Raw genomic sequence first — 23,324 nt, forward strand, 5'->3', positions numbered from 1 at the left:
AAGGGACCATATTCATCCATTTCATCTGTTTAAAAGAAGACAAGAACATGATAGTAAGGTTAGCAAGAAGCACCTTTGGTGAAACGTATATAAGTACTTCACCTCTGAACATCTTTGTCCTTCAGTTTAGGTTGTCTTCAGAGAACAGTATTTTAGAATCAAGTTATAAACAGAAGAGCGGCACTAATCAGATAACTGATTGTGTTGTAGCTACATCCCTCCGGCTATATCCCTCTGGCTACATCCCTCCGGCTACATCCCTCTGGCTACATCCCTCCGGCTACATCCCTCTGGCTACATCCCTCCGGCTACATCCCTCTGGCTACATCCCTCCGGCTACATCCCTCTGGCTACATCCCTCAGGCTACATCCCTCTGGCTACATCCCTCCGGCTACATCCCTCCGGCTACATCCCTCCGGCTACATCCCTCCGGCTACATCCCTCCAGCTACATCCCTCCGGCTACATCCCTCTGGCGATGCCTCATCTGAAATAGCATTATCATTTAGTAACTCATTAAAGTATCCAGTTCATAACTTTTCCTGCTTTGCATTGTCTGAAATAATGGAAATTGATAGAGGCTCAGGGGTTTTGCATCTTGACTATGTTGACAATCTTATGACAAAGCCAAAGCATTCTTAGAGTACACGTGCTGTCAATTTGTTAAACATTTTTTTATGGCTCTGCCAATGGGATTGAACTCTGTTATTAGTATAAAACAGTTTAGGCAGAGAGCATATTTTATTGAAAGATTTCTGGCAGTGAGACATTATTGGCTTTGAAAGGTTGGGCCAGCTGCATTTACACTTGTCTTCAACTCAAGGTCATATTTAAGCAGCATGTTAATAAGGCTTTTATCTGAGCCTCGTCAACAGAGCAGAGAGAAATCACTGTATGCGTCCCAAATGGCAATTGAGCTGGTAACCCTATGGGCCCTGGTCAAAAGTAGTGCACTATATAGGGAATAGGGTGCCATTTGGGATGCAGCCTCTCTACCAACCCAGTCTAACGTAAGAGCACAACATTCAATAACTTGACTATTGGTAAAAGGTGTTATTAAGTCATGGCCATGTTTAATTGGTCCTTGTAACGGTCTTTTATAAGGAATATCATTTGGCTTTTCAAGATTTTCTCTGACCATGAGTCTACTACAGCAGAAACGCTGATAAGAGGCATTTTGTCAAATGGAGCTCTTACCTACTCTCTGCAAAGAAGTGTTTTTATGGCTTCTGTGTGTGTGTGTACACACGTGTGCTCTCACACATCTGTGTGTGTGTGTGTTTCCTGTGATATATCCTCCGGTTGATTCCAGAGAGGCTGCTGAGATGGAAGTGTGGACAGAGTCAGTACCCATCTCTAACATGTGGGGGGGCAGTAGCTCCGTCCGCAGTACTGTGTGTGTGCTTTGGCATTGGTGCATTTTTTAATATGCAGCTCCCCTACAATATATAACCCAAAAAACCTTGGACTGCTCTGAAGTAGATGTGATTTGCTCCCTTCAACTGGTGTAATATAATCACTTACGTGAGAGATGCTACAGATATCCATCTCAGCTCTTAAGGTGATTTCGCAGTGAACGTAAAACATTCGCAAATCTCAGTTATTGATCTCTCTCTCCATGACAGAATATTTTGCTAGTGTTTTATAAAAGGGAAAACGGTTTGTAAAGGCACTAGGTTTTAGACCCTGGTTGGTTGGTTCATCAAACTTCTGACACTGTCTAATATTGTCAGTTAATAGGAAGCCCTCTCTGTGACCGATCATTTTAGTGTTAAAGTTTCAGCGTCATTTGTAACCCAAGGTAGACTATATCACTTTTTAAAAATGTTTTATTTAACCATTATTTAACTAGGCAAGTCAGTTAAGAAGAAATTCTTATTTACAATGACGGCCTACCGGGGAACAGAACCCCTTGTTCAGGGGCAGAACGACAGATTTTTACCTTGTCAGCTCGGGGATTTGATCGAGCAACCTTTCGGTTACTGGCCCAACGCTCTAACCACTAGGCTACCTGCCGCCCATCACATGCAAGGGCTCGTTTTACAGTGTGCATGAGGGAAGAGGCCTAATACATTTCTTACATGTTTTTCCCATCCAATTACCAGTGACAAAGGTTACGTCCCAAATGGCACCCTATTCCCAGACAAAGTGTCACAGGATTTTATCGATGCTACTGCACACAGCGCAGAGGAGTTATCCCGTTCTCCACAGGACAGAGACCAATTGTAATATGCCACTGGTCAATTGGAGTTAAGTGGTTTAGCGAAAGGCAAACTGCACGCTACATGGGTAGGGGTGTGTGTTTGGGAGGGAGAGAGACAAGTTTACTGTATCAGCATTTGGTTCTACAGTATCCACAGCATCTTTCTCCTGTTGTGGTCTAGGAACCCAAATCACAACCAATGTGGACTATAATATGTATCCCTTGTTTAGACGGAGAAGAAGGCATGGCTAGCAGATGTTATTGTGGGTGTAGCAAAATGCTTGTGCTTTTAGTTCCGATAGTGCAGCAATATCTAACAAGTAATAGGTAACAATTTCACAACAAATACCTAATAGACACAAATCTAAGTAAAGGAATTAAGAATATATAAATAAATGGGTGAGCAATGACAGAGCGGCATAGACTTAGATACAGTAGATAGTGTAGAATACAGTATATACGTATGAGATGAGTAATGCAAGATATGTCAACATTATTAAAGTGACTAGTGTTCCATTTATTAAAGTGGCCAATGATTTAAAGTTTGTGATTGTAGGCAGCAGCCTCTCTGTGCTAGTGATGGCTGTTTAACAGTCTGATGGCCTTGAGATAGAGACTGAAAAACAGGTTCTGTCCAAGCTTTGCTGTACCTGTACTGACCTCACCTTCTGGATGATAGCGGGGTGAACAGGCAGTGGATCGGGTGGTTGTCCTTGATCTTTTCGGCCTTTCTGTGACATTGGGTGCTGTAGGTGTCCTGGAGGGCAGGTAGTTTGCCCCCGGTGATGCGCTGTGCAGACCGCAACACCCTCTGGAGAGCCCTGTGGTTGCGGGCGATGCAGTTGCCGTACCAGACAGTGATACAGCCCGACAGGATGCTCTCAATTGTGCATCTGTAAAAGTGTGTGAGGGTTTTAGGTGACACGCCAAATTTCTTCAGCGTCCTGAAGTTGAAGACACGCTGTTGCGCCTTCTTCACCACACCGTCTATGTAGGTGGACCATTTCAGTTTGTCAGTGATATGTACACCGAGGAACTTAACTTTCCACCTTCTCCACTGCTGTCCCTTCGATGTGGATAAGGGGGTGCTCCCTCAGGTGTTTCCTGAAGTCCATGATCATCTCCTTTGTTTTTTGACGTTGTGTGAGGTTATTTTCCTGACACCACACTCCGAGACCTCACCTCCTCCCTGTAGGCCGTCTCGTCATTGTTGCTAATCAAGCATACTACTGTTGTGTCATTTGCAAACTTGATGATTGAGTTGGAGGCATGCATGGCCACGCAGTCATGGGTGAACAGGGAGTACAGGAGGGGGCTGAGCACGCACCCTTGTGGGGCCCCAGTGTTGAGGATCAGCGATGTGGAGATATTTCCTACCTTCACCAGCTACGGGCGGCCCATCAGGAAGTCCAGGACCCAATTGCACATGGCGGTGTTCAGACCCAGGGCCTCGAGCTTCATGATGAGCTTGGAGGGTACTACGGTGTTGAATGCTGAGCTATAGTCAATGAACAGCATTCTTACATAGGTATTCCTCTTGTCCAGATGGGATAGGGCAGTGTGCAGTGTGATGGCGATTGCATAGTCTGTGGACCTATTGGGGCGGTAAGCAAATTGAAGTGGATCTAGGGTGACAGGTAAGGTGGAGTCGATATGATCCTTGACTAGTCTCTCAAAGCACTTCATGATGACAGAAGTCAGTTCTACGGGGCAATAGTCATTTGGTTGAGTTACCTTTGCTTTCTTGGGTACAGGAACAATGGTGGCCATTTTGAAGCATGTGGGGACAGCAGACTGGGATAGGGAGAGATTTAATATGTCCGTAAACACACAAGCCAGCTAGTCTGCACATGCTATGAGGACGCGGCTAGGGATGCTGTCTGGGCCGGCAGCCTTGCGAGGGTTAACACGTTTAACTGTCTTACTCATGTCGGCAATGGAGAAGGAGAGCCCACAGTCCTTGGTAGCTGGCCGCGTCGGTGGCACTGTGTTATCCTCAAAGCGAGCAAAGAACACGCTTAACTTGTCCGTAAGCAAGAAGTCGGTGTGCACGACGTGGATGGTTTTCCTTTTGTAGTCCTTGATTGTCTGTAGACCCTGCCACATACAGTACGTCTTGTGTCTGAGCCGTTGAATTGCAACTCCACTTTGTCTCTATACTGATATTTTGCCTGTTTGATTGCCTTGCGGAGGGAATGACTACTCTGTTTGTATTTTGCCATATTCCGAGTCACCTTGCCATGGTTAAATGCGATGGTTCGCACTTTCAGTTTTGCACGAATGCTGCCATCTATCCACAGTTTTTGGTTAGGGTAGGTTTTAATAGTCACAGTGGGTGCAACATTTCCTATACACTTCTTGATGAAATCACTAACTGTGTCAGTGTAGACGTCAATATTATTCTCGGAAGCTACCTGGAACATATCCCATTCAGTGTGATCAAAACAATCTTGAAGCGTCGATTCCGAATTGGTCAGACCAGCGTTGAATATTCCTTAGCACGGGTACCTCCTGTTTGAGTTTCTGCCTATAGGAAGGGAGGAGCAAAATGGAGTTGTGGTCAGATTTGCTGAAAGGAGGCTGGGGGAGGGCCTTGTATGCATCCCGGAAGTTGGAATAGCAATGGTTGAGTGTTTTTCCAGCGCGAGTACTACAGTCAATATGCTGATAGAAGTTAGGTAGGCTTTTCCTTAAATTTGCTTTGTTAAAATCCCAAGTTCCTTGAGGGCCGTCGTGGTATCGACTTGAGTATGGTACAATCCCTGATGTCTCTCTGGAAAGAAACCCTTGCCCTGATCTCGTCAACTTTGTTATCCAGGGACTGAACATTAGCAAGTAATATACTCGAAATAGGTGGGTGGTGCGCGTGCCCCCTCTGTCTGACTAGAAGAGCACTCCAAATTCCTCTTCTACGCTGGCATTGTTTTGGGTTGGCCTCTGGAACCAGTTCAATTGCCCTGGTGGTGCGAACAAAGGTTTCGCTTCGGGGAAGTCGGATTCCTGGTCGTAATGCTGGTAGTGCTGGTGAGTTACTGTCGCTCTGATATCCAATAGTTCTTCCCGGCTGTACGTAATAACACATAACATTTTCTGGGCTAACAATGTAAGAAATAATACATAAAAAACGAAATACTGCAAAGTTTCCTAAGAACTAGAAGCGAGGCAGCCCTCTGTTGTCGCCATCTTGAACCATCTATGGTGAGCAGAGAAAGGTTACTGTATATCCCTTATTTAGATGGAGAAGAAGAAGAGTCTATAGCGAGCAGAGAAAGGTAATTCTACATACTGTACTCTTTATATTTTGTGGTCTTAATGTTAAAACCTGTGTTTAGTGAGGATGAGCAGAAGAAGAGGAGTCTATGTACTCTCCTACATTCACTTCCTCGTTGTGATCAAGCCCCTATTACATGCGTCTTGATTGGATGTTTGTTCTCATAAGTATCAGCTTCTCAGTAGTTGGATAGGTGTAATGAACACGAGGGGAGACAGAGAGTTGGTTTGAAGCGCAGGGCGCAGCAGGTGTTTATTGCAAGGGACCACAGGAGGAAGCAGGTAGCTGGGTCCAGGGACAGGCAGAAGGTCATACACAGGGGGTCCAAAATGGCAAAAGTATAGGCAGGGAAAAGGCTAGTAACGTAGTCCGGGAGATCAGGCAATAGGTAGATAACAGGAAATCCGATAGGCTAAAGTACAGACAGGGAATAGGCAAAAGGCATCGTTAGTGAGGCAGGCAAAAACTATCATCCACGGGAGGAGAAAGTGAGCTGCAATTCAGGGGATCTAGGTGTTTGAGAGTGTGAGCTGGAAAGTGGGCTGGAAAGTGAGCTGCGTTCAGGGGATCTAGGTGTTTGAGGGTGTGATTTGGAAGCAGATGTTACAATAGGGTTGTTTAAATGAGGCAGGCAGCTATAAATATGCAGCCTCTCTACCTCTGCAGTGGCCTCGTCCTCCCTACCTGCATGGCTGCAAATGGTGGACTGGGGAACTGACTATACTACCACAGCACCTTCAGGCATCTTATAGTATTATGCTATACAGTTGTAAAGTGTACTTTATTAGTTTCCTCAGTTTTGGAGAACACCTTATCTAATGATTTAATGCTACCCTTTTCTCCCTGTCTCTGTCTCTGTCTCTGTCTCTGTCTCTGTCTCTGTCTCTGTCTCTGTCTCTGTCTCTGTCTCTGTCTCTGTCTCTGTCTCTGTCTCTGTCTCTGTCTCTGTCTCTGTCTCTGTCTCTAACTCTGTCTCTAACTCTGACTCTGACTCTGTCTCTGTCTCTGTCTCTGTCTCTGTCTCTAACTCTGTCTCTGACTCTGACTCTGACTCTGACTCTGACTCTGTCTCTCTCTCTCTCTCTCTGTCTCTCTCTCTCTCTCTCTCTCTCTCTCTCTCTCTCTCTCTCTCTCTCTCTCTCACAAACACGCACACACACACACACACACACACACACACACACACACACACACACACACACACACACACACACACACACACACACACACACACACACACACACACACACACACACACACACACACACACACACACACACACACACACACATACACACACTTATGAGTGCTGCATGATGAATTTGTTTTAGAAATAACCATTTATAATCCTGATAAATAGAATGGAAAATAAACATTAATTTGAATGTTTAATTTTCTCGTGGAAAGGTCTGGTGCAATTGCATCAGATTAATATTTGACCAAGCAGTGTTTTGATCTCAATCTATCCCGCTTCCATTAGAATATAATTACGTCTGTGTATGGTGATTAAAACATCACTTGATTTACAAAACATATGGTAATTAGAGACAGGATACATTTGAAAAATAGACACCTCTCTATCTACAATCTAACTGTAACAACAAAAATGGTAACTCAACCTAGGGTTGCTAAATGTTTTAAATGTGTCTAAGTTCTACGGTTGAAAATGATCTTTCCTCTAAAGAATTTCTCTTCCAATTCTACGGTAACATTTTATCCTCATAGGCCTGATCCATGTATGTGTCCCAAATGGCAGCCTTTTCCCAATGAAGTGCACTACTTTTGACCAGATCCTCATATGGGCCCTGGACAAAAGCAGTGCACTATCAAGGGAATAGGACGCCATTTGAGAGGCAACCAATGTCTGCAGAATCCCTGGAAGGCTGGATTGATTGTGTATCGTCTGACGGTGATATTTAGAAAACATTGTCAGCTCTTTCGCAATGCATCTCCCATCCCGTCCGGCACGCTGCTTTGTTCTATCTCCCTTTTCATCTGCCTGAACTCTTAAAATGCACTTTTCTGCCTGTCTCTCTGTCTGTCTAGAGAAACGCACCAGTGTGTGTGTACGTGGGTGTATGTGGCGAGCGAGACCCACCAATGTGTGTGTGTGTGTGTAATGGCGAATGAGTCTCACCAGTGTGTGTGAGTGTGTGTGTGTGCCCACCATTAAAACACCGCAGTCAGGGCTGAATGTATCCCGAAGAAGAAAAGGTCAAATCCTTGGAGCGTTTAGCCTCAGGCAGCCCTCATGCTCTCTCACATTTTTTAATCATTGATCACATCTTGATCATGAAAAGGAAAAGCTGCAGGGATGTGTCTCCGTCTGCGTGCCAAACGGTCTCCTATTCCCTGTATAGTGCACTGCTTTTGACCAGCGCCCAAAGGGCTCTTGTCAAAAGCAGTGCAATATATAGGGAATAGGGTTCCATTTGCGATGCAGACTTGGTAACGCTGACATGCTACAATTGTGATGGATGACCCAGCTAGACATAACTGTATTTCAAATTTCTAGTTTTTGTTGTCAGGTGCAAAAGTACAGTGAATGCCTTTCTTGCAAGCTCTTTGCCAACAATGCAGTAATCAATATCAGTAGTACTATAAAACGCTATTTTAAATGCATCAGATGACAGGCATAATTATTAACAACATTTTGTGTGGTTAACATGACAAAGGGAATTCATGTTTTTTTCTTTATGATTATTTACCATGGTGAAATACCACTTCCATTCTTGTTACTGTATGCCTATAAACTACACTTCTAACTCCACATAAGTAAAGTATATCTTTCCTGTTGCAGTTTGATTCGTTTCAGAGACATCAGATACCTAACAGAATAACAAAAATATCACCTACTGATCCTAAACTCAGCAAAAAAAGAAACGTCCACTCACTGTCAACTGCGTTTATTTTCAGCAAACTTAACATGTGCAAATATTTGTATGAACATAACAAGATTCAACAACGGAGACATAAACTGAACAAGTTCCACAGACATGTGACTAACAGAAATGGAATAATGTGTCCCTGAAAAAAGGTGGGGTCTAAATCAAAAGTAATAGTCAGTATCTGGTGTGGCCACCAGCTGCATTAAGTACTGCAGTGCATCTCCTCCTCATGGACTGCACCAGATTTGCCAGTTCTTGCTGTGAAATGTTACCCCACTCTTCCACCAAGGCACCAGCAAGTTCCCGGACATTTCTGGGGGGAATGGCCCTAGCCCTCAGCCTCCGATCCAACAGGTCCCAGACGTGCTCAATGGGATTGAGATCCGGGCTCTTCGCTGGCCATGGCAGAACACTGACATTCCTGTCTAGCAGGAAATCACGCACAGAACGAGCAGTATGGCTGGTGGCATTGTCATGCTGGAGGGTCATGTCAGGATGAGCCTGCAGGAAGGGTACCACATGAGGGAGGAGGATGTCTTCCTTGTATCGATCACAGCATTGAGATTGCCTGCAATGAGAACAAGCTCAGTCCGATGATGCTGTGACACACCGCCCCAGACCATGACGGACTCTCCACCTCCAAATCGATCCCGCTCCAGAGTACAGGCCTCGGTGTAATGCTCATTCCTTCAACGATAAACGCGAATCCAACCATCACCCCTGGTGAGACAAAACTGAGGTTCGTCAGTGAAGAGCACTTTTTGCCTGTCTTGCCTGGTCCAGCGATGGTGGGTTTGTGCCCATAGGCGACGTTGTTGCCGGTGATGTCTGGTGAGGACCTGCCTTACAACAGGCCTACAAGCCCTCGGTCCAGCCTCTCTCAGCCTATTGCGGACAGTCTGAGCACTGATGGAGGGATTGTGCGTTCCTTGTGTAACTCGTGCAGTTGTTGTTGCCATCCTGTACCTGTCCCCCAGGTGTGATGTTCAGCTGTACTGACCATGTGCAGGTGTTGTTACACGTAGTCTGCCACTGCGAGGACGATCAGCTGTCCGTCCTGTCTCCCTGTAGCACTGTCTTAGGCATCTTACAGTACGGACATTGCAATTTATTGCCCTGGCCATATTTACATTTACATTTACATTTAAGTCATTTAGCAGACGCTCTTATCCAGAGCGACTTACAAATTGGTGCATTCACCTTATGATATCCAGTGAAACAACCACTTTACAATAGTGCATCTAACTCTTTTAAGGGGGAGGGGGGGGTTAGGAGGATTACTTTATCCTATCCTAGGTATTCCTTAAAGAGGTGGGGTTTCAGGTGTCTCCGGAAGGTGGTGATTGACTCCGCTGACCTGGCGTCGTGAGGGAGTTTGTTCCACCATTGGGGTGCCAGAGCAGCGAACAGTTTTGACTGGGCTGAGCGGGAACTGTACTTCCTCAGAGGTAGGGAGGCGAGCAGGCCAGAGGTGGATGAACGCAGTGCCCTTGTTTGGGTGTAGGGCCTGATCAGAGCCTGAAGGTACGGAGGTGCCTTTCCCCTCACATCTCCGTAGGCAAGCACCATGGTCTTGTAGCGGATGCGAGCTTCAACTGGAAGCCAGTGGAGAGAGCGGAGGAGCGGGGTGACGTGAGAGAACTTGGGAAGGTTGAACACCAGACGGGCTGCGGCGTTCTGGATGAGTTGTAGGGGTTTAATGGCACAGGCAGGGAGCCCAGCCAACAGCGAGTTGCAGTAATCCAGATGGGAGATGACAAGTGCCTGGATTAGGACCTGCGCCGCTTCCTGTGTGAGGCAGGGTCGTACTCTGCGAATGTTGTAGAGCATGAACCTACAGGAACGGGTCACCGCCTTGATGTGAGTTGAGAACGACAGGGTGTTGTCCAGGATCACGCCAAGGTTCTTAGCGCTCTGGGAGGAGGACACAATGGAGTTGTCAACCGTGATGGCGAGATCATGGAACGGGCAGTCCTTCCCCGGGAGGAAGAGCAGCTCCGTCTTGCCGAGGTTCAGCTTGAGGTGGTGATCCGTCATCCACACTGATATGTCTGCCAGACATGCAGAGATGCGATTTGCCACCTGGTTATCAGAGGGGGGAAAGTAGAAGATTAATTGTGTGTCGTCTGCATAGCAATGATAGGAGAGGCCATGTGAGGATATGACAGAGCCAAGTGACTTGGTGTATAGCGAGAATAGGAGAGGGCCTAGAACAGAGCCCTGGGGGACACCAGTGGTGAGAGCACGTGGTGCGGAGACAGATTCTCGCCACGCCACCTGGTAGGAGCGACCTGTCAGGTAGGACGCAATCCAAGCGTGGGCCGCGCCGGAGATGCCCAGCTCGGAGAGGGTGGAGAGGAGGATCTGATGGTTCACAGTATCAAAGGCAGCCGATAGGTCTAGAAGGATGAGAGCAGAGGAGAGAGAGTTAGCTTTAGCAGTGCGGAGCGCCTCCGTGACACAGAGAAGAGCAGTCTCAGTTGAATGACTAGTCTTGAAACCTGACTGATTTGGATCAAGAAGGTCATTCTGAGAGAGATAGCAGGAGAGCTGGCCAAGGACGGCACGTTCAAGAGTTTTGGAGAGAAAAGAAAGAAGGGATACTGGTCTGTAGTTGTTGACATCGGAGGGATCGAGTGTAGGTTTTTTCAGAAGGGGTGCAACTCTCGCTCTCTTGAAGACGGAAGGGACGTAGCCAGCGGTCAAGGATGAGTTGATGAGCGAGGTGAGGTAAGGGAGAAGGTCTCCGGAAATGGTCTGGAGAAGAGAGGAGGGGATAGGGTCAAGCGGGCAGGTTGTTGGGCGGCCGGCCGTCACAAGACGCGAGATTTCATCTGGAGAGAGAGGGGAGAAAGAGGTCAAAGCACAGGGTAGGGCAGTGTGAGCAGAACCAGCGGTGTCGTTTGACTTAGCAAACGAGGATCGGATGTCGTCGACCTTCTTTTCAAAATGGTTGACGAAGTCATCCGCAGAGAGGGAGGAGGGGGGAGGAGGGGGAGGAGGATTCAGGAGGGAGGAGAAGGTGGCAAAGAGCTTCCTAGGGTTAGAGGCAGATGCTTGGAATTTAGAGTGGTAGAAAGTGGCTTTAGCAGCAGAGACAGAAGAGGAGAATGTAGAGAGGAGGGAGTGAAAGGATGCCAGGTCCGCAGGGAGGCGAGTTTTCCTCCATTTCCGCTCGGCTGCCCGGAGCCCTGTTCTGTGAGCTCGCAGTGAGTCGTCGAGCCACGGAGCAGGAGGGGAGGACCGAGCCGGCCTGGAGGATAGGGGACATAGAGAGTCAAAGGATGCAGAAAGGGAGGAGAGGAGGGTTGAGGAGGCAGATCTGCAGTCCTCATGCCTCCTTGTTCACACAGATGAGCAGGGACCCTGGGCATCTTTCTTTTGGTGTTTTTCAGAGTCAGTAGAAAGGCCTCTTTAGTGTCCTAAGTTTTCATAACTGTGACCTTAATTGCCTACCTGCCTAAACTGTTAGTGTCTTAACGACCGTTCCACAGGTCTATGTTCATTAATTGTTTATGGTTCATTGAACAAGCATGGGAAACAGTGTTTAACCCTTTACAATGAAGATCTGTGAAGTTATTTGGATTTTTACAAATTATCTTTGAAAGACAGGGTTCAAAAGACAGGTTTATTTTTTTGCTGAAATTATCTTGCAGGAAGAACTGTCTGCATATAGAACATAATAGAATAAAGCCATTAAATATACTGTATCCTTATCCATATCCTTAATAATAATCTAATCAGTGATTTCTGAGTCGTAGGCCAACTCCACCGATACTATTTCTACCTATCAGCCAACAGCCCATTACTGTAACTACAGGAATGTACTAACAAACATCATGGGATTCTATTGGACTCAGGAGCTAAATCAATGATTTTGTAACAACAGCTTTGCCAATGCCACATCAGGCTCCTGTATTTCAAATCTCCAGTATTGTCACACTCTCTCTCCCTCTCTCCCTCTCTCTCCCTCTCTCTTCCTCTCTCTCTCTCACCTCCTCTCCCCATGCTGATTTTAATTTCCTTTAGATTGGTCTGGCCTATAGGGAGGAAGTGTGAACCACCATGATATAAAATAGCTCTGCAGCTCTAATGAAGGAATGGACAGTTAAAGGCTCTGTCTTTGAGATGTCTGGCATTTCGGTTGATTGTCTTTCCACCTCCTCTTTCCAACCAAAAGTAATTTCTCTGAGCCATTACCCCTTCCTCTCCCTTATGTCTTGGTGGAATGGTAGACTTGATGTCTGGGGCTGCATCCCACAAATGGAGCCCTATTTCCTTCATAGTGCACTACCTCTGACATTTGGGACTCTGCCTGGGCCTGGCAGTTTAGTGTAGTGTAGTGTAGAGCTTAATCTGCTGGATGTGAGACATTAACTCACGCAGCATCCCTCGGGACTAGAGCTCCTCTCCCCTGACCAACGAAGTGAACCCAGTGGCACTGCCCGCTGCCCACCAACCAACGCTACACACACGCTCCATCAGCCACCCCAGGGCAATGTGTGTGTGTGTGTGTGTGTGTGTGTGTGTGTGTGTGTGTGTGTGTGTGTGTGTGTGTGTGTGTGTGTGTGTGCGTGTGCGTGTGCGTGTGCGTGCGTGCGTGCGTGCGTGCGTGTGTGTGTGTGTATATACCTGCATACGGGTGTGGGTTAAAGTGCTCTCCTGACGTGGTGTGTGTTTGGATGGGAGGTAGGCAGGGAGGGATTCCTCTGTTAAACCATGGACATATACTTCCTGTTACGGAGGGCGATTGCAGCCGACAGCTGCCTGCAGCTATGTGTTAACAGAGTGAAGGAAGAAAAAGGAGAGAAAAATGGACTTTGGAGTTTTGCGCTAAGAGGTGGCATGGCCTTGGGTTGAGAACTGGAGAACTCCAAGTCAGACCATGAAAGAAGTAACAATAGATGGACTTCATCCCATTGATTCTTCTGTATCCAATTGGCAGCATCGGCAAGTCTTCACTCCCTTCGTTTTCTCTACAGGACAAAGATGGCATCGATGATGATGATGGCATTTCCCTGTGTTTTGATATGTCTCTCTCTCTCTCTCTCTCTCTCTCTCTCTCTCTCTCTCTCTCTCTCTCTCTCTCTCTCTCTCTCTCTCTCTCTCTCTCTCTCTCTCTCTCTCTCTCTCTCTCTCTCTCTCTCTCTCTCTCTCTCTCTCTCTCTCCGTCTCTCTGTCTCTCCCTCTCTCTCTCCTCTCCCCCCTTCTCTCTCAGTCTCTCTCTCTCCATCTCTCTGTCTCTCTGTCTCTCTCTCTCCCTCTCGCTCTCCTCTCCCCCCTTCTCTCTCAGTCGCTCTCTCTCTCTCTCTCTCTCTCTCTCTCTCTCTCTCTCTCTCTCTCTCTCTCTCTCGCTCTCTCTCTCAGTTAAATATTTGATCAGTCATCACAGCCTGATGTTGGGGCTGTTTTGCTATGGGGCTTACTAGACCATTTTCTACACCTGATCTGTAGGAAAGCCTTCAGGTGGAAAAGAGAAGCGTTCACATGGAATTCGAATGACAGCATATTTCCTCCATAATGCAGGCTCATAGAGGTCTGGTCAAAAGTATTGCACTTTATAGTGGAAAGGGTGCCATTTGGGACGTACAAAGAGTCTGCTACACCTTTCATCCACAGACAGACAAATGAGTGATAGCATGGACTTTAGAGGTACCCCGACTAACCTTGACTGACTGTTTTGAGTTCCGTTCTGATGGTTTATTAACTCTATTTCGTTCATGACAATGACAACCAATTTATTTGGAGTTAATTTCTCTATTTGTTATCACTCCTCTCTATTTGCCTGTGGCCCCGAATTGACTGTCAGAATGTAAATAAACAGAGGCACTGAACTGTCCGTGGTGCTGAAAAGAGGAAGTGGGTTTGGTTTGTAGTGAACACAGCTACTAAAGATGGCAACACATTGGTTGAGTCCCAAATGACACCCTATTCACTATATAGAGCACTACTTATGACCAGAGCCCTGGTCAAAAGTAGTGCATATGTAGGGAATAGAGTGCCATTTGGGACGCAGTCTGAGTGATGAATGTTGAACTACTGAGGGTAAAACCGGGTAGGTGTATTGGTGGGTTTGACCTTCGGGTCGAAGCATTGCTTTCAATTAAACTTTCAATTAAACATCTTTCTTTCATAGGTTGTCATATCCCTCATGTATACAGTGGTGTTTTTGGACATTTAGAGCCTAAACTAAAACAAAATAGCTTTATATGCTTAGAGAATATCAGAATTCCTGTCATACATGAGTCTTCTTTTGCAGGGGGGAGTTTTGGCACAGCCCAAGAAACCATGGAATAATGTTCAAGTTATCAGTTTCCCTTGGCGGCAAAGAAATCAAAATGTCATGAGAGGCTTTTGTAAGGTTCCGTATTTATTTTCTTAGTCAACCTTGTGTTCTGTTTCGTTGTGTTCTTGAACTTAGCCCTGTTTCTTTGTGTTCTTGAACGTAGCCTTGCCTTAAATTTTTGTTCATTGTTTTCACCTGTGTTAGTTACTCACCTGGTCTCATCAGCTCCTTGTTTAGTTCAGTTCATTCTGTTTGTGCCTTTGTGAGGTATTGTTCCTTTTGACTCTACTGAGCCTTTTCCTAGCTCGTTTGTGAGAACCAGTTATAGCCTTCAGTCCTAGTTTTGATTCACCTGCCTGTTTGCCTACCTGTGTATGACCATTGCTTGCCTGTGACCACGATACCTGCCTTCTGTGAAGGTGAAATAAACACCTGCCGCGCTCTGTGCGTGAATCTACACCTTTTTCTCCCTGAGTATTCATTACAGCTTTGGAGGCATGTAGTCCTTCATTCTAGGCAGCTGTCTTCAGTCCCCCCTGCGTATGCCCCCACTGCTTCCCATGATGACAGCATGATGTGGCAATAATATCCAATGACCTTTCACATTATATTTGTGCCATCCACCCCCCCACCAACACACCACCTCACTACCCCATATCATTGCTCTGCACAGCAATAAAAAAATCTATGCTTCATGGATCATGTATAGGCTACTAATCACAATGGTAATGTTAAGTTGGATGTTTTATTCACTGGCTGTGACTTTAAGCCCTGTATTAATGAACCTGATTCATGCAAACCAATTATTTTCAATATACTGTGTAAATGTGTATGTCCCAAATAGTGCCCTATTCCCTATATAGTGCACTACCTTTGACCACGGCTCATATGGCTCCTTAGGGAATATGGTGCCATTTAGGAAGTATCCTACATAAATAAAGGTTCTTAAATGGTTCTTCCTCAGTTCTTAAGGCTCCTTGGAGAATTCTTGCCCAATAAAGAACCTTTGAGTTAAGTGTGGGGTTCTTGATGGGGCATCTACGGTTCTTAAGAATTCTAAAACGTTCTTGAAATGTATGGAAGCCTGCGATTTTTCATAGCACACAGCAAATCGGCCAGTGTTAACTAGTGTTGATTTTCCAGCGTAACCTTTCTAGTATTGATTCAGGAGTTAAATTCAATCTGTAAAGAGATAAATGAACAATCAGTGGTGTAAAAGAACCCCAGTGTTGGTGTTAATAACCAGTGTTGAACAAAAACCACTCCCATCATTATCATATTTCCCAGCATACTCTATAGCAGGTTGATGTTAAGATGTTTCAGGTACTCTCGTATCTTAGTCTTCCCAACCCTGGCAGTCATTCTAAATGCAGGTTGCAGGCAATTTTTTTCTCTCCAAATGTTGGATATCCCCACTTTGGCTGGATTCCAATACGAATTACATATCAATTTGCAAGCCAGCATAATGTGACTTGCAGGCAGGGCCTGTGTCACGACTCCCGCCGAAGTCGGCTCCTCTCCTTGTTCGGGCGGCGCTCGGCGGTAGACGTCACCGGTCTTCTAGCCATCGCCGCTCCACCTTTCATTTTCCATTTGTTTTGTCTTGTTTTTCCGCACACCTGTTTTACATCCCCTCATCACTCTACGTGTATATTATCCTCTGTTCCCCCCCCATGTCTGTGTGTGTAATTGTTCGTTACGTGTCATGTGTGACGCTTCATGCTGGTTTTTCGCCGGGTCTTGTTTGGAACCCGTGGTATTGTATGCTGTACATTATTTGTGTGACGAGTGCGCTATTCGCTTTTGCCTTTGGCGGGAGTGTCGTTACGCAGTTGCGTCCGACTGTTTTCCTTCTGCCAAATAAAGTGTGCCTGTTCACTCATCTCTGCTCTGCTGCACCTGACTTCAGTTAACCAGTTGCGCACACTGTTGACAGCCTGATTAATGCAGGGGCTTACCGGGGCTGAAGCCCTTGGGCCCAGGCCTGTGGGGGGCCCAAGAGCAGCAAAAAAGAAAAAGGAAATATATACAGTATACAAAACAAAACATTAGGATTACCTGCTCTTTCCATGACATAGATTGACCAGGTAAATCCAGGTGAAAGCCATGATCCCTTATTGATTACACTTGTTAAATCCACGTAAATCAGTGTAAATGAAGGGGAGGAGACCGGTTTAAGAGACAATTGAGACATGGATTGTGTATGTGTGCCATTCAGCGAGTGAATGGGCAAGAAAAAAGATTTAAGGGCCTTTGAACAGGGTATGGTAGTAGGTCCCAGGTGCACCGGTTAGTGTGTCTAGAACTGCAATGCTGCTGGGTTTTTCACGCTCAACAGTATCCATGTCTATCAAGAATGGTCCACCAACCAAAGGACATCCAGCCAACTTGACAGATCTGTGGGAAACATTGCAGTCAACATGGGCCAGCATCCCTGTGGAACGACACCTTGTAGAGTCCATGCCCCGATGAATTGAGGCTGTTCTGAGGGCAAAAGGGGGCCTAGGAGCCAACCACTCCCATGCTCAGGAGCTCGCGCTCAATGAGCGTAGACAGCCTGTTGCTGCCACTCTGCTAATCATCAGATGGGGGGAAGAGAGGAGGTAGGGGGACCAGGTGGGTAGCGTGGGGGGCCCTGCCTTGATTGGATAACTGATTAATACAACAATTTAAATAAACTGTATAATAAATAAATGTTACTGGTCAATAATGTGAGTCATGTGTCATTTATAATCCAATCAGAAAGCTGTTATCAAATATGGCATATAACATGTACGGGCTGTAACATGGTTACAAAAATATTGCTGGCTAGCCTGCCTACTGAAAATGGTGGGAAAAAGTGAACATGTCCTGAGTGGGGCACAGAAAATACAATTACTGAAAATAAAACAACAGCAGGAGCAAGAATTTAAACGGAAAATACCCAAACTGACTGGTTATTTTTATGCGTAACACAAAGATACAAAGTACAAGGACAACTAAAGGCCTGCAATCGCGCATACGAGAGATCAACCCATTGATAGAGTGGGTGCCTTGTGCTGCATATATTCTGAATTTGGTTGAGGTAAAAACTGTGAACTGCTGCCTTGGGACAAATGAATTTTTCACGTTTGTGCAGTCAGCATTTAACTTTTGCTCCAATACACTTGGCGATGGCAAATTGTTACGTCAGGTTTACAACCAAATGAATACAGTCGAATTGAAACCCTCAAATCTCAATTATGCCAATGTTAGTCAGTCTCTTCTATTTTCACGCTCAAGGAAATATCTGAGGACGAAAATCAAACTCTGACCAATCATAATGAGGCTCTAACACTTTATACCCGATGGATAAACTTGAGATTGCTTTTCTCTGTAACTTGTGGAAAACAATACTCCAACGTTTTCAGAATGGAAGCACTTTAGGCAGTCCAACTGGACCTGTCTAACGCTGTTCGTTTGCTGGCCTCCTTGAAAGATTTTATGGCTGGGCTCCGGGCTCAGTTTGATAGCTTTGAGGCAAAAGGAAAGGGCATGTCACCAAAGCGTTGAGTTGTCAGAGGCAGAGCCTGACTGTCGTTTATCATTGGAAGGTCAGCAGAAATCTGCCATCGGTGTGTTCACTGTTGTGATTGACACGCTTATTGCCGAGTTGAATAGGAGGTATGAGTCATACAAAGAGCTAAGCAACTCCTCTGCACTCAACCTTCAGAGGAAATAGCAATCTGACTTGCAACTTGATTTTTCAGGTGAAATCGTCCAGTTTAAAGAATTTATAAGAAGTGAGAAAAACACATCTGCAACGGCTCTGTTGAGAGAGGAATCTACAAGCAGTGTTTCCCAATGTTGACATTGCCTTGCAAATATTCTTTACTTTACCTGTAACCAATGCATCATATAAAGGGTCCTTTTCAAAGCTGGCTCTTGTCAAACACAGACTGAGATCAACGATGGGACAGGAAAGACTGAACCATTTGACTCTTATGGCTCTGGGCACTTGATTTCAAGGACATACTGTATATACAGTATCAGTCAAAAGTTTGGACACACCTACGCATTCCAGGATTTTTCTTTATATTTATAATTTTCTACATTGTAGAATAATAGTGATGACATCAAAACTATGAAATAACACATATGGAATCATGTAGTAACCAAAAAAGTTAAACAAATCAAAATTTATTTTATTTTTGAAATTCTTCAAAGTAGCCACCCTTTGCCTTGATGACAGCTTTGCACAATCTTGGCATTCTCCCAACCAGCTTCATGAGGTAGTCACCTGTAATGCTAATTAGTATCACACAAATCTGGTAAATATGTCATTTTTCTATCACAAAAGATATGAAAAACAATTAGCTCTTATAGCTTCTCAAATCACATCCCTCTCTTAACAAAAACACTTTCATCATTTCCCATATTACATGCACAACGCTTAGTATGGCAACTTTATATATGTAGTGGGTATACTTTCCAAGTTACAGTATTTTCTTTATATCATTTTTAATGACATAACAAAATAACTAACAAAATTACTTTAGTGTTCTATAGATGGCCTCTGACCATTCCCCACGTTCCATGTTAGAAATATTGTTCCAGTAGTTGCTTTGAACGTTTTAGAGTTTCAGCGGGAAAAAGGTATGTTGAGACAAAGCACATTCCTTTGGTGAATTTGGAGAGGGAGACCTGCATCTTCTCCCTTGATTTACAACAGGACGTTGTTGTTAATCCCCACTAGTTCTTTCCTTCCCCCTCTAAGGGTGAAAGGGGGTCTGATTGAAGTTATTCATTGCAAACCTGATCTGACCTATTTGGATTCTCATGGACAGTAATCACAATGGCTACCACAGCATTTTGCAGCGATATGCCAACCCATCTGATTTGCGCTCAGTGGGATTCTCATTTGTTTTTCAACATGACAATGACCCAACACACCTCCAGGCTGTGTAAGAGCTATTTGACCAAGATGGAGAGTGATGGAGTGCTGCATCAGATGACCACTCGACTTCAAACAAATTGAGATTGTTTGGGATGAGTTGGACCACTGAGTGAAGGAAAAGCAGCCAAAGAATGCTCAGCATATGTGGGAACTCCTTCAATACTGTTGGAAAAGCATTCCAGGTGAAGCTTGTTGAGAGAATGCTAAGAGTGTGCAAAGCTGTCATCAAGGCAAAGGGTGGCTACTTTGAAGAATCTCAAATATAAAATACATTTTGATCCCTGAAAGGGACAACGAATCCAGTTGTTTGTATCGTTCATTTCGGGAAAGTACAGTGGTTCCTCCTTTAAAAGTTGCGAGCTTACGCCGCGGGACTTAGAGGTACCCAGCATCACGGCTTCATTGCTCCAGACCACCACAAGGGGAAGTTAAAGCACTCATTATCCATTTGGGTCCCAAGGTTTTTATATGACCAATCATATCGAGTGGATCCAATGACGAATTTGACGCGAGCCACCCGTCCCTGGTGACTTTCTTCAGCAAAGATGGCTGACAAAACGTAACGGTGGAAGCAAATGTAAGTAATTTTAACATCATAACGAGTCAAGCAAAAAATGTACAATGAGAGAAATATGTTAGTTAATGTAGAGACAAACAATTGTGCATATTCTTTTGTCATTAAGTTAATTTACAAAAATCGCTATTTTGCAAGTTAGCTGACTAGCTAACATTATCGAGCTAGCTAGCTGGTGTTATGACATGAGTATGACATTGTAATTCATGATGTTTAATGTTTTAGGGATTCCTGAGAATGTTTTAGGGATTCACTGTTTAATGAAACAGTGGATGTAAAGAATCTAGCTAGCTAAAGCATTTACTGCAAATTGAATGCACAATTGTGTAAGCGTGCCTTACCGTTCAATGCAGCTGAAGTAACATAGCTAGCTAACTATTTACTTGCTTATTGTGTAGTGGAGGATAAAAATAACTGTATGCCTATGGATGTGTAGCTAGCTACAGCATGTAGCTGATCTGTGTATGGACCCTAAAACATTAGGTTCTGAACTAATATTCATACCAATCTATGAACCTCAGCTATCTTAGTTGTATCAACTTCAAGCCTGAATGGCATTAATGAAGCCTATGGATAGAGTAGAATATAATAACTTTATTGTGCCAAGGATGCAAGTTCTACATATATGTACTGTAGTTATCACCCACATTGTAGCCTGTACATTGAATACATTCACTGATCATGTACTCTTCCTTGGAAAATAAAGGTGTGGTTCAGGTATGAATCTCTGAGACATTCTTTTTCAGTCATATCCAATACCAGGTGTATCAAACTCCATTCTTTGAATGATGCTGTGTCTGCATGTATGTATTACAAATTATACACTTCAACAGTGTTCACCACTCCTGCTCCTGGGACATCAATGATTACACGTTGAAACTATGCAATAGACTAGAAACATGATTTAAGTAAAGGCTGATTTGCAGTTCATATATACAGAAAAAAAACTATGCATATCTAACTCCCTTCATCTGCATTAATCTGAGGACACAGAATAGTATTTCAATGAGATACTTAATTTCAACCATTGGAGAATGTGAAACGCTTTAATGAAAGAAGTTCATTATCAAGGTGTCATAAATACATAATACATGCATTATAATTATGATAATTGTAATATTATATTATAAATACAAGTTCAATCTGTACTTCAATGCACATATGGTGTACATTATAAAACGAGGAAGAAAGACGAGGTGGGGAGAGAGGTGTAAAGACAGAAAGGGAAAGAGGTAAGAACAGAGACAGACAGCATATGATTCATGAATTACAGTGCTACCCTAATATTCTCTCAGTTCATCACAATTACAGTGTTCTAGCGGTGTCTCCTAACCATCCTTGGGCCCTCAGTTGGCCCGAAGGTTATCTTCAGAGCGGGTGAGGTGGCGATGACGGGACTGGCTTCCTCTCTCACATCAAAACATACCTATAGGCGAGAGAAAGATGGATAGAGAGAGAACATGATTAAGCCTTGTTTTTTTTATTCTAACACGGTCAGTCATCATAATCATCAGGAGGTGAAATGCAAAACTGACCTTGGATCATTAACTCTGGGACAACTACATCTCTATCTGTATTTCAATGTAAAGCATCTCTTTAATAATACTTCCTGTTTACCTGACCAAAAGACCTCACACCTATGATCATGCTGTGCCCTCTGTGTCAGCCAGTTCAGATGCGGGAGGGGTTCACCAACACAGCTGATATAACCTAGAGGCTTTAGGGAGAAGGAGGAGAGGGATGAAGTGAAGAAGAGAGACTGGTATTGTGTGTGTGTGTGGTCTCACCTGGTGTCCACACTAAGTGGCTACTCAGTACTTTATGCTGAAAAACAGACAGATAAGGACAAACAAGTCATTATTAGACAAAAAATACCACTTGATGACTTGATAATTTGAATCAGCTGTGTAGTGCTAAGGCAAAAACAAAAATGTGCACAGGTGTTTGGAGCATTCCGATATGCCACAGCTGGTGAGGTGTCAGGTTCGCCTCTGTACTTAAAGGGTGATTATTCCAACTCTCTGTGAAATGCTGCAGATCTGCCCGCAGACGAGGTAGGAACACATATCCCCACACAGAAGAGGTGGATAGAATTCGACAGGTCAAGGTATCCTTCTTCCTCCAAACTGTGCAGCAAGTTGTAGTACTGACATGTCACAGCACTCCAAACATCTCTCCATAAGCGTTCCACTCTAACAGAGAGAAATAAAGGGTTTTGTGGGTGGGGGACCTAATCTCTGTGGTCCTGTGGTCTTCCTCCATGAATAGTGAACACTGAGGTGGGTCCGAGGTTATAGAAATGCAAGTTGTGTGTGCCTCTGTGAGTGGTTACGGACTGTATGTGACGCAGACACCTATCGGAGTGTACCTGAAACATTTAAATATAGAGGGCTATGTGTCTCACCACTTAGTTATTGCAAGGCTAACCCCCAGGGAAATCATGACTTAGGAGCAACAGATAGTCCAGTGAAAATACCTGAGTGTTAATGTGGTGTAAACCTGAAAATTAGCAGCTGACATCTGAAGTTTTTTTTAATTAATGCATGTGAGACAGGTTCCATGTACAACAAGACAGGCAGAGATGAAGAGAGAAAAAGAACACAGAACAGTTTAATTACCTCTGGTTATGAGCACTTTTGCCAGCAATGCTTTATTCCACGGCCTGTTCCTCGGACAGTGAACATCTGGCAAGATCTACATTTTCGACCCCTTGATCAGCTCGCACTCTGAAAGTAAAGAAAATAGCTTTTTTTTGTAGATATGAAAACAATAACTGAGATATGACCGTTCAATCTAAAGCAGCAGATGTCATTTTCAGAATACATCAATAGAGCACAGAAAGCTCAACACCAGACTGGTATTGTGGTTGTTCATTAGGTGATGGGAAATATGCAATATGTATCCAAAATAATATGTTTACCTTCCTTGAAAATCCATCTATACCGCCAAAGATGACAATGTTGTATCTTGAAAAAAAGCATTTCAATTAAAAGTGAAATGTTTAACCCATTAACCTACTTCATTATTTATGTATTACCAGTTGGTGAAGAACTCAAATTTATCTTAGTACCTTATCAATTTATGATTTGTGTCAATGTGGACGAGAGACAGGGAAGCAAGAACATAGTATTTTTGCCGAGCAGGGCAACGAAGCTGGATCATTCTGGCAATGATACCTGCACCATCT

The 23,324-nt window shown here is 44.4% G+C and overlaps 1 long non-coding RNA gene across 1 annotated transcript in view; it reads right to left on the reverse strand.

Moving 5' to 3' along the window:
- Positions 1-21,268: 21,268 nt before the first annotated feature.
- LOC139566464 (uncharacterized) overlaps positions 21,269-23,324 on the reverse strand; it is a 56,662-nt gene continuing 54,606 nt past the window's right edge. The window contains exons 2-4 of the long non-coding RNA XR_011673109.1: positions 22,756-22,863; positions 21,775-22,329; positions 21,269-21,563 (exon numbers count right to left, since the gene is read on the reverse strand). This is a non-coding gene — a long non-coding RNA (uncharacterized lncRNA). The remainder of the gene's footprint in view (positions 21,564-21,774; positions 22,330-22,755; positions 22,864-23,324) is intronic.

The sequence above is a fragment of the Salvelinus alpinus genome, chromosome 38 (genome assembly GCF_045679555.1).
Source record: "Salvelinus alpinus chromosome 38, SLU_Salpinus.1, whole genome shotgun sequence".
Taxonomy (NCBI): domain Eukaryota; kingdom Metazoa; phylum Chordata; class Actinopteri; order Salmoniformes; family Salmonidae; genus Salvelinus; species Salvelinus alpinus.